This window comes from Thalassophryne amazonica, chromosome 7 (assembly GCF_902500255.1).
Source record: "Thalassophryne amazonica chromosome 7, fThaAma1.1, whole genome shotgun sequence".
Lineage (NCBI taxonomy): Eukaryota > Metazoa > Chordata > Actinopteri > Batrachoidiformes > Batrachoididae > Thalassophryne > Thalassophryne amazonica.
The window spans coordinates 8,493,692-8,507,178 of NC_047109.1; the positions used below are offsets into that span (position 1 = coordinate 8,493,692).

Genomic DNA, 13,487 nt, shown 5'->3' on the forward strand with positions numbered 1-13,487 from the left:
CATCCCACCACCGAGTCGACTAAAGCGCTAGATATCAAAAAGAAATCTATTCTTGAATATGTGTTATGACAATGTGAATAAAAGGTATACTCTCTCTCAGATGGGTTAACCAGCCTCCATATGTCCACCAAGCCCATGTCCTCCGCTAACAAATGTATTGCCTCTCTGTTCCTGGGTGAAGACCTTCCACTTAATTTGCTTTTATCAATAATGCCATCCATAACCTGGTTAAAATCCCCAGCTAAAATGATTTGACCCTCCATGTTACCTATTACACTACTGATTGAATGAAAAAAAATTGGATCCTCTGTGTTAGGAGCATAAATATTACACAAAATTATCCTAATTCCATTAATTAGGGCTTCTACACAAATGAAACGGCCCTCCCCATCCTTATACATCTTTGATCATACAAAACTTAAACTTTTATTTACCAGTATCATGACACCATTTCGTTTACTTGAGTATGAACTATGCAATACAGTCCCCACCCAAGCCCTTTTAAATTTCTGTGCCTCTTTCTCCCCTGCCATATGTGACTCCTGAATGAACGCTGTATCTGTGTTCTTTGTTTTTAAGTATGAAAGAACCTTCCTCCTCTTAATTGGATCTCCGCAACCCTTTATATTCCAAGATGTGATTTTAATATACTTAGACATTACCATGAATTAGAATATATACCTTGAGCAGTAGCTTTGAATGTATAGGCATTTAACAAAATACTTTGCAATAAAAATCCCTTGGCCCATATAGAATGCTGTCTGAACGAACAACTTAAGAAAGAACAAAAAGTGTAGCGTAACCACACTGAACAAACAAAACTCCCGTAACCCCCCTCCCCGCCCCCCCGAGCCATCCCCAACATTAGTTCCCTCAGTTTACTTGGTCCGTGAGACTAGTTCTTGTCGACCGCCTGCTCCTTGTGAACGCCCCCCGCCCATCCTTACTGAGCTTGCAATGTTATATTTACATACACTTCTTTCTTCGTTCAATCCTTATGACCCGTGCAGCAGAAACCGCTTCGCCTCTTCTCCATCAGTAAAAGTTTTCTTCTGGTCGTTCCATTCAAACACGAGCGCAGCCGGGTAGACCAATCGATGCTTCACCTGGAACTCTCTGAGGTGTTTCCTAGCAGGGCTGAATGCCTTCCTCTTCTCGGCCAGCTCTTTCGAGACGTCCTCAAAGACAGAAAGCCGTGCGCCCTCCCAGTCGCATCCGCGCCTCTCTCTCTGGCTATGTGTAAAATCTTTTCTCTCGCCGAGGAGCATAGAAAACGCACCAGCACCATCCTTGGGGGTTTATTCGGGTCAGGCATGGGTGTGCTCGGGACTCTCTGGGCACGTTCCACCTCAAATTCAGCATCCTTGCAGCCAAAAGCGTCTGGTAGTATCTTCTCACCACACGCACATTATTTCGTCGGCTTCTGTTTTCTAAGTCCTCCACTCATGACCACAATGCTTCAACTCTCTTGTCACATTTATCCAGCTTGTCATTAACTTGTTGGCTGTCATCCTCCAGATTTGAAATGCGCTGCTCCATTTCGCCCATTCGTAACTGTATGCTCTCCACTGAATCCTTCAAGTCTTCTGTTGTCTTTTTGATAGTAGTCACGTCCGCAGCCACATTCATGAAGACTTCATTCATTCTTTTCAGCTGTGTATGCAATGTCACGTTAGCATTTTCATCTAGTTTACAGACCTCGGTCTCTGTGAGTGCGGCTTTAGCATTAGCATCCATAGCTTCCTTCCTCAGGTGATTGAAGCTGTAATACGGTGTTAGCTTGTTTCTTACTAGTTAGCCTCGTAGCTGTTGCTCCTTTGAAAAAGTTTTTTTACCGGTGTTCGACATCTTCGCCAGTATCTATTATTCCCAATCTGCTGCACGATCAAAAATACTGTCTTTAATCGAAGTGTATGTTTTAAAAGTTTTAAAATAAGAATGGGTTTCAGGAGCTCGTCTAATGTGCAGCCATTCCTCTCGGCTGTCCCACGTGACCCCCCCATATATACTTCTAATAGTGTGATACTTTCTTTCAAAATATCTGCAAGTTTCCAAGAGTCCAAGTTAAATTTAATAACATTGTGAATTTGTTCCTGTAACTATAGAACTTTGCTTATACTCTGAATATTTCAGTTTTAATTTGTCAGAAAGACCATTGATGTTGGACAGTAGAATAAATCTGGCATTTTTCAAAAACAAGCAGCCATGTAAGTGCCACTTAAAATATTAATAATAATTATGATAATAATAATACTATAAATCTGAGGAACTGGTGCCGCAGACACCTGCAATAATTGTATAATTGAAACCAGAGGTTAACAATGAATACTCTGTGATGGAAAAACTGCACCTGTTTTTTATCTGTTTGTTTGTTTTTTGTTAACCAGGGACCAGTTTGGTGTGAGTCTGATCCCTGCAGTCCAGACTCCAGGCCGGGATTGAGGCTTCTCCTCCCCGCCGCCCCCCTCGCCTGGCTGGGACTCCTGCTTGGTACGGCCTGCTCCTCCCCTCCGCTACGTCTCATCGATGGTACTTTCTATTGGGAGAAGGTCAAATGACTCTGCATGTCTGCTCCTCCTGTGTGCATTCCCGCTTCGGTGCGCGCGACCTGAATGAGATAAACACCTTTGATTGTGAGCGGTTCGGCGCCTTTGATGTTCTCGCTGCTCAAAGTAAGTGCCGCCGAACAACTCTTTTTTTTATTATTATTATGTAGTTTATTTGTTTTCCTTACTTAAGGTTTAATGGTTCTAAAGTGTTGTGTTTCCACTCAGCTGCAGCTGTAGGACGATTTCACACAGTTCTTTTAAGACTGTGCAGGTGGATGGCACCTGTTTCCAAACGCCTTAGCCTGTTTTCTTCTGTTGTGGATTTGGGGGCTCCTTAAATCCCTGCTTTCAATTATAGACAATTCCTCAGTCCTAAAATCTAATTTAAAAAATATTGAATACACCAAGAAAAATAAAAGTAAAAATATACTGCAAGAACGTTCATTAAATTAAACTTTAGTACCGTTATATAGTGTAAAAAATAAACAGAAAAAGTGTGTGTATACACACAAAATACAAGGGGCGTGTCAAACAGTATGACGTGTCGTACATTGCTCTCCAAAAGTACTGGAGCACTTGGTATTTCACATAATTTAATGTATTTATCCATTTCAAAGACTAACAAAATAAATAAATACAAATTTCTAAAATTATCTTCCTTAAACTCAAAGTGAAAGCAAGTCTCTGATATAATTAATTAAAAATATAAAACCCAAGATGATGGGTTGCATAAGTAGTTGAACACTTTGATATAATAACTGTAAATAATCAGTTTTATTGCTAGTTTTCTTCAGACAAGTCAGGGGATGGATACATGAACATTTCCAAGTCACTGAATATTTCTTGGACTTTATTCACATCAATTATGAAGAAATACAAACAGTATGGCACTCTATGGTAAATCAAAAACTGAGTGATTGTGCAAGACGGAGAAGCGTGAGGAAAGCCACCCAGACAACCCAGAAGATGTTCTACACTTCTCTGGGTGTTATTGGAGAAATTGTGCATTGGGCATGCCTTGCATTTTGTATCGTCAGTTATACAGCTTCATGATGAAGTGGTATAGAGGAGGATGTTCTTAAAAAGAAGACCCGACAGTTCAGCTACAACTTGCCAAAAGGTACATCTGCGATGCAAGCCTACATGTGACGTTTTGGTGGAAGGAAATCCTCCTCTATACTATGTCATCATGAAGTGGTATAGAGGAGGATTTTTGTAAAGGATTTTTTTTATTTTTTTTTTTTAACTTGTGTCAAAAAGTAAGTGTATAGTTCAGCTTGTAATGTTGTTAAATTATACACTCAACAAAAATATAAACGCAACACTTTTGGTTGAACTCAAAGATCTAAAACTTTTTCCACATACAATTGCAATTGCCAATACATGCCAATTGCACGCTCCCTCAAATCTTGCGACATCTGTGGCATTGTGCTGTGTGATAAAACTGCACCTTTCAGAGTGGCCTTTTATTGTGGACAGTCTAAGGCACACCTGTGCACTAATCATGGTGTCTAATCAGCATCTTGATATGGCACACCTGTGAGGTGGGATGGATTATTTCAGCAAAGGAGAAGTGCTCACTATCACAGATTTAGACTGGTTTGTGAACAATATTTGAGGGAAATGGTGATATTGTGTATGTGGAAAAAGTTTTAGATCTTTGAGTTCATCTCATACAAAATGGGAGCAAAACCAAAAGTGTTGCGTTTATATTTTTGTTGAGTGTAAAAAGCCCTTCTTCGGCATCTCCTAACACTATCTCGTCCACTTATTTAATGCTGGTGGAGATACTTTTTATCACCCTTGGAATTTTTTTTTTGTTTGTTTAAAAAAAATATCCCTTCCAATACAGTGCTCCAAAAACATAAAGGTAAATCAAGGCTGTGGTTGCTGCAGCCGTAACCATAAATCTTGGGGCAAGCTGCCATAGTTGATGTTCTGTGACTCTGTGCTCGTTGCTAACTCCTCTTTAGTATAGACGCCTTTTACGGTGTCAAATCTTGCGCGTAATCACATACTCGCTGGGGAGGCCGAGATTTTGTTGTCGGTGTAAACAAACCTTTGCAGCAATTTGTTTGCATCATTGTGTCATTGTCGTTATGGAGGTGAGTTCAACAAAAATATTTATTTAGGTGTTTAACTAAGATAATCGTGAGTCTTTGAGTTTTATTTAAAAAAAAAAAAAAAAAAAAAAATGTTGATGTTAGGATTGCATGTCAGGAACCGATTCTTTTCGGGTATCCTTAAGAAATGATTCGATCCATCGACCTCAATAGCCTTTTTGCTTAACGATTCCCTTATTGGGCCTTCAGAGTGGCTGTTGTTTTTGGGGGTGTTTGCAGCAGGTCTGTATAATCAACCGTTTCTGCAGTGCGGCTTTGCTTTGAACCTTGAACAAATGAAGCAGTTCTTCGATGTGCTGCTTTGTTGGTTCTTTGTTTTATTTTCCTTGCTCAAACCCTAATATTTATGTTAAACAGACCTGTTATGGTCTTCTGAAACAGTTGATAGATGTATTTTAGAACTTAAAAATGGGGCCGATGCTAATGCGTTAGCATGTCTATGGCATTTTCAATGTTAAAGTTAGCATTAAGCTGAGTCATTTTCAAGCCTCCCTCCCCAGCGCACAAAGGATTCTGGGATACTCTAAAACCGCAAATAGTGGTACGTATCTCCACGTGTCATGCGGGAGACCAGGGGTTAACTGATGGGAGGAACAAAACTTTTTTCACTCCCTTCATATCAACCAACATTTTTTGTTTGTTATTCATCTGGTTCATTTATCTGGAAGAGTTTGGTTATTTGGGCTATTAGGGTTAAGGTTATAGTTAGGATGTCACGTCACCACGTAATAATAACTTACCAACACATACTTGCGGTTACTATAACGATATCCATGGTCATATTTAAATGGGTTAAAATTATTTATAATGTTGTTCATGTTGCAAAATGTGACTTCTCTTTATTAAAAAATTTTGTCCCCTCCGAGACAATAAATTCAGATTCAGAAGGGATTTTTTTTTTTGGAGAGATGAGTGCATCAGAGTCCAAGTATTCATTTTTGCATTTGTTTGGGATTTGTTTATATGACAAATAACACTTTCTAAATAGGATATACTTTATTTTTAACCCCCTGTGATACATTTTGGGTACCCTTTAAGGTGAAAGTGCCCATCTAATTCTTTGCTCAGTGTCAACATTCACTTTCCTTCAGAACAAGCCAATTCTATAAAACTGTGATTACTTACTTTCATGTAAGTCCACCTTATTTCTCTGACAGGTGTTCAGTGTTTTGTGTGGAGGCTGAGAGAAGCCACATCACTTTCAAATTCAGACAAACCAATTCAGAGAACCCTTGTAAATTCAGAAAATACCTACATCATTTCAACACCAGGTATTTCCATTAAAAAAGTTTTGCAAACAGAGATCATAAACAAACACAGCCTGCAGTTTTTGCAATAATTTGTTTTTTATAGCATGTCTGCTGCATATTCGGACAGTGCATGCAAAACCACAGAGGTACTGCAAATCAACACCAAGAGCAGTTAGTACTTGCAGTTTTGTGTTGTGAACCACTGATGGTGTTCTGGTGTCTACAACAGGTAGACCCAGGATGTCCCGAAGGGATTGCTTGTTTTTTTTTTTTTTTTTTTTTTTTTTCTCCTTATGAACTCCCAAATGATCCCAAGGATACCTCACTTAACCTTCTGCCACCCCTACTTGGAGGTGTACAACGTCCTTCTTGGTAACTCAAGAGCCATGAATGAGACTTCATGCAGTGAGTCATTGTGGCAGCCAGAAGGTGTCCCCAAAAAGTAGTATTTAGTAATTGAGCCTACACAACACTTTACAGTGTACTCTTAAGAAGTGCAAGAACTTCCTCTTGTTGCTGGAGTGCTTACTTTCACCTCCTCTTTAATGGTGTGTCCTAATAAAAGCTGTCGATTCAAAGCAGCTCAGCGTGTGTGTGTGTCTCAGTTACCCCCAGAATGATTGATTCAAGAACTGGTAAGTAGAAATGCATGCGTCTGTTTGTCTATTAACAATTAAAGGATTGCTATGGGGTGAGCCTAAAATTTGATGACTTAAAAAAACATTATTTGACATCTTTCCAGAGATTTTAAAAATTATAAAAAAATATGTAATTTTCTTTGGAAAATATCATGGAATGTGTCACTGGAAATTAAATGTAAAAAAAATATATCATCATAAGTTGTTTACAGAGCTCCAGGATCTAATATAAATACATTTGTGGATAAATTGACTGAAATGTACAATACAGTGGAAAAATAAGTTTTTATTTGTCTGTGGAGACTTAATATAGATTTTTTTAAAATCCGTATGGTCAGGTACAAATAACTGAATTTATAAACTCTGTTTTGTATGGGAATGTTTCCAGTAATCACACATCCAACAAGGATAATGTCGCGGCTCGTCTTTTTGGTCTTCTCAGGATGTCGTCTTTTAGATAACACAAACTAATTGCAAGTGATATCCTAGAGAAGGACACAACACTTTAGAATAATTCAGCCTTAAGCAAGATAAAATGCACAGAGTTTTTAAGTTTATTTAAGCCTTCGACACAGAGCTTAGACAAACTGAGTCCTCTAGAGAGACTGAATATGACAACCGCGCTCGTCTATTTATTGGAGACCCGCGGGCATCGCTCCTCCTTCAACTTTTTTATTTATTTCATTCCTAAGACATGGTTTTCTATTGGAAGCGTCCCCTAGTGAACCCTAAGCAGGTGTTAGGCCATTATTTCAATGTGACAAATGCTCCCATTAAAACATGAAGGATTTACAACTGATTTTTTTAAAAGACCTTCAGCCACAGGTGCAGCTGGCCTGAGGCCCCCCCCGCACGTGGCCTCAGTCACACGTGCAGCTGGCCTGAGGCCCCTGCACGTGGCCTGCGGGAAAGCACCTAAAAGGCCTTGGAAAGCCCCTGACAGACTGAATGACTAATAGAGCCCTTTTTTTTGGGTTGAACACCTGCTAGTTCAACCAGAGGACATACAGTTCGGATCAGGACACTTGATAGTTCATCATAGTTCAAATAAGGACCTAAAAATTCTTCTACAGTCCCTCCTCTGGGACTCGAAAGAGTCCCATTACATCAATTATACTCTTGGGTTGTTTACTGACAAGACATCCTCATTTGTGCATTGCAATAAAAAAGAAAAACACATCACTCGACTTACTGATAACTCTGGTGCGGATATGAATATCAGTGATACTTCACACGGTAAATATATTGCAGTGCAGGTGAACCTACATACTAAGGCACAAGGTGAGCAATTAGCTGGATTATATCAACGCAAGGTGACATTCAAACATTGAGTTTTGGTGTAATTCAAGGCACTTAAAATGGCCACATAAAACAAGTTACATCAACCTCTTAATCATGGCAAAGTAAAGGCTTCACATTGACATCAGTGCAACCAATCATCTTCTGGCATCTATTGACTCACTCAACCAGAGGCTCCAACCCATTATACTTGGTTCTACATATTATTTTGTTAAAGCGTCACACATTTATTATTTAAATGCATCAAATAACCCCTACGTTACCACTATTTAGTCAACCAATCAAGAAACTATTCTAAGGTTAGCGCAGCTATGTCTAGTTAAATGATAAACACAATAAATGGTTTCCCTTCATGTCCGTCCTTAAGTCATTTGCCTTAGTCAATCATATAATGGTTTTCATTATAGGCCATTTCTCAACATTCTCCACTTTGTTTTTCTTCTTTTTCAGCTTGTTTTCTAATGCCCTTTTTGGCCAGACGCCAAATTTAGGCGATGCATGTCTCTTGAGGCATGCTATAATTTAAGAAAAAGGGGTCCCTATGGTGCATCTTTACTACTAAATCTACAAACACGCCGTGTAAGGGTCCCCTTTTTATAACTTTGCAACGTGATATCTATGTGTATGCATTTAGCTTTATCTGTGTTACGCAGATGATGGTAAGGACAGACATTTACCCAACCTTCGTTACTAACATATATCCTTCTTTGTTTTTATTTACACTCGGATTTCTGAAACCAGTCCGTAATTCAAACTCAAGAACCAAGATCATAGTCCGTGTTCAGTGCCATTACGTCAGTCCGCGCTCCTCAGCATTTACTCAGCGTCTGAAGTTTTGGGAGAAGTTGGGGAACATGGGGAGGTTGGCCTTTCAGGGGTAGTGGGGGAAGGATCAGGAATTCTGGCTTTCAGACAGTCGTGCAGTTCTCTGATGGATCTTTCCAGCTCCTTGTGCTGCTTGGCCAGGTTGTACAGGGCCCCCAGAGAATTCTTGCCCACATTCAGGGTGGTGGTGGCCAGTCCTAGCTGCTCCCTTTCCATATGCTCCATCATGCTGGCTAGCATGTTCATACTAGACTGAAGACCACACAGTTGAGTATGGAGGCCCTCCTGAGCACAAGAGATGTTGGCATTGTCACAGTGTATCCTGAACAGGTATGCAGCTGTCTGACTTAGTTGTGGCATGATTTCCTCAAATAGCTCATGGGGAATGTGATTTGTGAGGGGCAGGAGCTGCTCCAAGGTTTTTGGAACAGACTCTTGTGGAAGACAAAGCTCTCGAACCAAGATTGCCATGTCCAGTGGGGTGACCATGACCAGATTAAGGTTGTGCAGTCCAGGGGACAGGAAGTACAAGGGGGAAGGCATTTCGTGTGTGGGGGGGAGTATTGTTGATGTCGCACAGGCAAGTGGTTGGGACACTCTGGGCATTTAGTAGCCTGTACAAAGCTCCCCTCTGTCCTGGTGGGTGAGTTCGACTAAGGTCCACCCCTGCTGATCCTCCTCCAGAGGTACTGGGCTGATCAGAATATCTCTCCTGCCTTGGGGGTGGAAAGCTGGGGACAGGTCCTAGCAGTGAATTGGGTCTAGGATGCACTCGGGCAGTTGCTGCATATGGCCGACCTTGGCTGCCTCCCCTGGAGGGTATCGTTGCCACTGGCACATGTGACTGTCTCCATGGCATCTGCGGAAGGGGTGTGTTCCTGAGTCCAAAGGGTCCTTCAGGTGATGGTGGAGTCCTCGGGCCGACTCTTGCTGCAGGCAGATTCTGTGAAGCCGTCATCGCCAGGTGCTGGAACGATGAAGATCCTTCTGTTGCCAACTGGTTTAGCTGCTGGATGGAAGGCGGCTGTGGCGACCAATCATGTCTCGACCATCCCTCCTGTATATCCTCTCCTCCAAACAGTTCTGAGAGTCCAATCAGACTTGATAGAGGCAGATCAGGCATAGGTCCCTGATCAGGGGAGTCTGGTCTCTCAGCCATACTCCTGTGTCCTAGTAATATACATATACGTTCATTATTACAGCTCCATGTCATTCTTTCAGATATTGTCTATCCTATCCCTCATTTTTGTGGGTGCATGTGTGTGAATGTAAATGTGCGTGCATGTCTTCTTCCTCGTCTACAATATCACCAAGCACGGTCCATCCCAGTCCTCCCTATCTGGGGTGTACGCCACAATATTAGGGAGCTGGGGGCTGTCGGGGAGGATAATTGGCATTTCATCCATTTCCATATATTCTGGTTCTCTGTCTGTTTCGTTTGTGCTTTCTTCCAGGGCTCGGATGGCTAACAGTGGGAGCTGTCCTACTGTGGATGAAATCAATTTATTGACCAGAAATTTTATCAAGGGAATACCACAACATATTACCAGCAAGACCGCCACCCCTGTTAGTGCCAAAATTACACCTATCTGGTATAACCAGTCTTTCCATGATATCCACCCTCTCCTTAGAGTCCCAAACAGTGAAAATAGTGGGCCAATATTCATTCCATTCCCTACAATGTATCCAGAATCGTCAGTTTCATTTCTCCCTCCTATGGAGTTACTTAACAGTTCCTGTTGCATCTCTTCAAGTGTGATTAAGAGCTCTGTCAAATTTCCGTCTTCCCCTGTACGCATGGGAATAGCTGTGCAACATTCGGTGGCTTTGATCATAATACAAACTCCTTGTTCATCAGCCATCATCATCTCGATAGCTAATCTATTTTGCATTGTCATTAGCGAGGTGGCGTGCAGTTGTTCGGTTAAGGCTCCTACTGCTGCCAATGTCCAGTTCAGGTATCTTTGCTGATTATACCACAAGTAATTAATCCACTGCACCTCCTGGAACCTAGAACGGATTTTTGGAGTAACCCCGAACAGAGCCAATGCCCATCCCCATTTATCCGCATCTTCATCTGCTTTAACTCTGCTACTGTCTATGGCTTCTAACTGTCGGGGTATCCCTTCTGGTATCCCGTTTCTTACTGTGATGTTGTAGTCTGTTTTAAACGTCATTATTCCTCTTTTCTTACGAAGTTTCTGTGGCATGGGTTGTATTGAATTCGGCATTTCAATTACTGTTATTGCTCCTGTGAGCATCACAGGAGCACAAAGGCCTTTCCAATTCGGGGACAGCGATGACAGGAGTTTCCTTTTTGTCCGCATATCCAAAAGATGTCAGCTAAGGGTACCGTTTCCTTAGCTAAATTTGGAGTAGATACCCATGAAGCATGGGTGAGATTCAGTCCAATTACAGACCCCCCCTGTGGCCGGTACTATTTGTTCACACTGTATGCCTGCTGCTGGCAGGGTGTGACAGACGGTAATGTTCCATGCTGTTTTGGCCGGTTTGTATTCTTGCTGCTTTTGCATACACTGTATGTGGTGTTTTGGCTGGGTCGTCCCTACCTGCCAATCGCTTATGTATTGTGCTACTAATCCTTTAGCTATACAGAATGGGTGTATCATCCCTTTCTCTATTTTAATCATAGGTGGAACGGTTCCTTCTGTACTTAGGGGCACTGGACAAAGTTTACTGTCGGCAGCATATTTTTCATCACCTACTGCCATTTTCATAACACATTGTGTATAGCATTCTGCTTGGTCTGAGTTATGTTGGGGGCTCCTATAACAGTTGTTGATATCAGGTAGGGGTTTAGCCTGAGGTATCACACCTTTCCGGTGACAGGCTATGCAAGGCTTTTCACTGATCTGCCTAGCCGAAAATTTCAACCATTGGTAAAATAAATTGGTCTTCAACCCTTGTGTGCGGGCTAGGTCTGTACTGGGATCCCATCTCCCTAAGTGACTGCTTGTTTCTAGGCTTCTAATTGTCCTCTTTTTCCTTGGTTTGCTTTTTACCCATTTTGTGGCTTCATGTACTGTAACAGTTACGTCTTGCTTGGTTTCCCTGCATCCTCTTTTATCACAAATTACCTCTATGTTGAGTGTTCCCTCCTCTTCACATTTGATGCTAATGGCTTCGCCTAATATGTAATCCCCCAGCTTTCCCTGTATTCCTATGTTCTTGTAGGCTTTTGATTTAATGTATACCAAATTATATGTTTTTCCTGTGTTTAGAATGCCTTGTTTAGCTGCTATTGCGGCCATGGCCACGGCACAGTCCGTTGTATGTTTTGGATGTCTATTTTCTCCCATACTGACCACCAGTAGTATTGTCAATCCCTTGAATAATTCCTTAATCATTGCTCTGATGACTGTTGAGATGTGCTACTAGATGTGCTACTAAGTGAGCCGTCACTAGATGAGCTGTCACTAGGGATGTGTGGTGTATCTGTGCTTTGTCTGGGTTGTACTTCCTGCGGTTCTTCTGTCGGTAAATCTACTGAGTTGCTGTCCGAGTCTGATGTCTCCTGTGGCCTGTCTATCTGTCGGTCTGTATTTCTGTCTGTCTGTTGGCCTGCGTCTCCAGTTGTTTCTGAGTCTGCATCTGAGTCTGTCGCTGCTCTATCTGGCAGGGATCCACTACTCTCTGAAGCTGTGCGTCGTCTTTGTTCAATCAGTCTCTGTGAGCGCCTTGGCCAGTGTTCGCCTGGCCGCAGGGAGGCGTGGCCTTCCCTCGGTGCTTCTTCTGGCTGCAGGGAGGCGTGGCCGTCCCTCTGTGCTGCTGTAGGGTCTCTGGCTTCTCCTGCTTCCCCCCTTGGCCCGGCGGCTCTGCCAAGACGAGCTTGCCGAGGCCGCAGGGGCGCTGAGCCACCAACCCTACAGCAGTGGTTTAAATGAAACCAAGTGTCCTTACCGTCTACTTTGACTGCTGTACGTGAGGCAAGAATAACTTTAAAAGGACCTTCTCGGCGGGGCCTGTCCCACTTCTTTTTGAACACCTTGACGTAAACCAGATCACCAGGCTGGATGCTCTGATTTTTGAGTGGAATCTCTGCTTCTCTGTCTTCTGTAGCACCTTTGACCTGCAAAAAGATAGTTTTGTGTATTTGGGTTAACTGTCTCAGATAATTATGCCATTCGTCTTGTAGCTGCTCCAGCGATGGTCCTTCGTAGGGTCCTCTCAGGTATGGAATAGGCATCGGCCGACCTGTAAGAGCTTCAAATGGTGTCAAATGGGTTAGTCGGTTAGTTTGTGAGCGCATTGACAATAAAGCAAGCGGCAACGCATCCAGCCAGGTTAGTTTGCCATTGCTGTCTGCTATGATTTTTGCTAGTTTGTTCTTTAAAATGCCATTAGCCGTTCCACCGCCCCATTTGATTGGGGGTGATAAACACACCCAAACTTCTGTTTGATACCCAATTGTTTGAATGTTTCTTGTGTAACCTTGGCTACAAAAGCCCTACCGTTGTCAGATGAGATAGTATCTGAAATGCCAAATCTTGGAAAGACGTCTCGGCACAAGAATTTGGCTACCGTTTTATGGTCTTGATTTGCAGAGGCTACTGCCTCAATCCATCGGCTGAATCTGCATATCACTACCAAAACATATCTCATTCGTTTAACTCGGTTTTCAGCTCCCATGTCTATGAAATCCATCATAAGATGTCTGAATGGCCCATCAGGGACCGGAATGTGGGCTAAAGGGGCTGTGAATGATTTCCGGACATTGTACTGTGCACATACCTCACACTCATTCAACAAACGGTCCACTGTAGCTGCCATATATGGTGACCA

At 42.2% G+C, this 13,487-nt stretch overlaps 1 protein-coding gene across 2 annotated transcripts in view; it reads left to right on the forward strand.

Annotated features, from left to right (window-relative positions):
* The first annotated feature begins 2,569 nt into the window (after positions 1 to 2,569).
* Positions 2,570 to 13,487, forward strand: part of oxr1a (oxidation resistance 1a) — a 668,289-nt gene continuing 657,371 nt past the window's right edge. Inside the window, exon 1 of one of the 2 annotated variants that reach the window (XM_034173809.1) lies at positions 2,570 to 2,672. The gene's annotated coding sequence lies outside the window, so the exon portion shown is untranslated. The remainder of the gene's footprint in view (positions 2,673 to 13,487) is intronic. The other variant, XM_034173811.1, reaches the window with a different exon arrangement.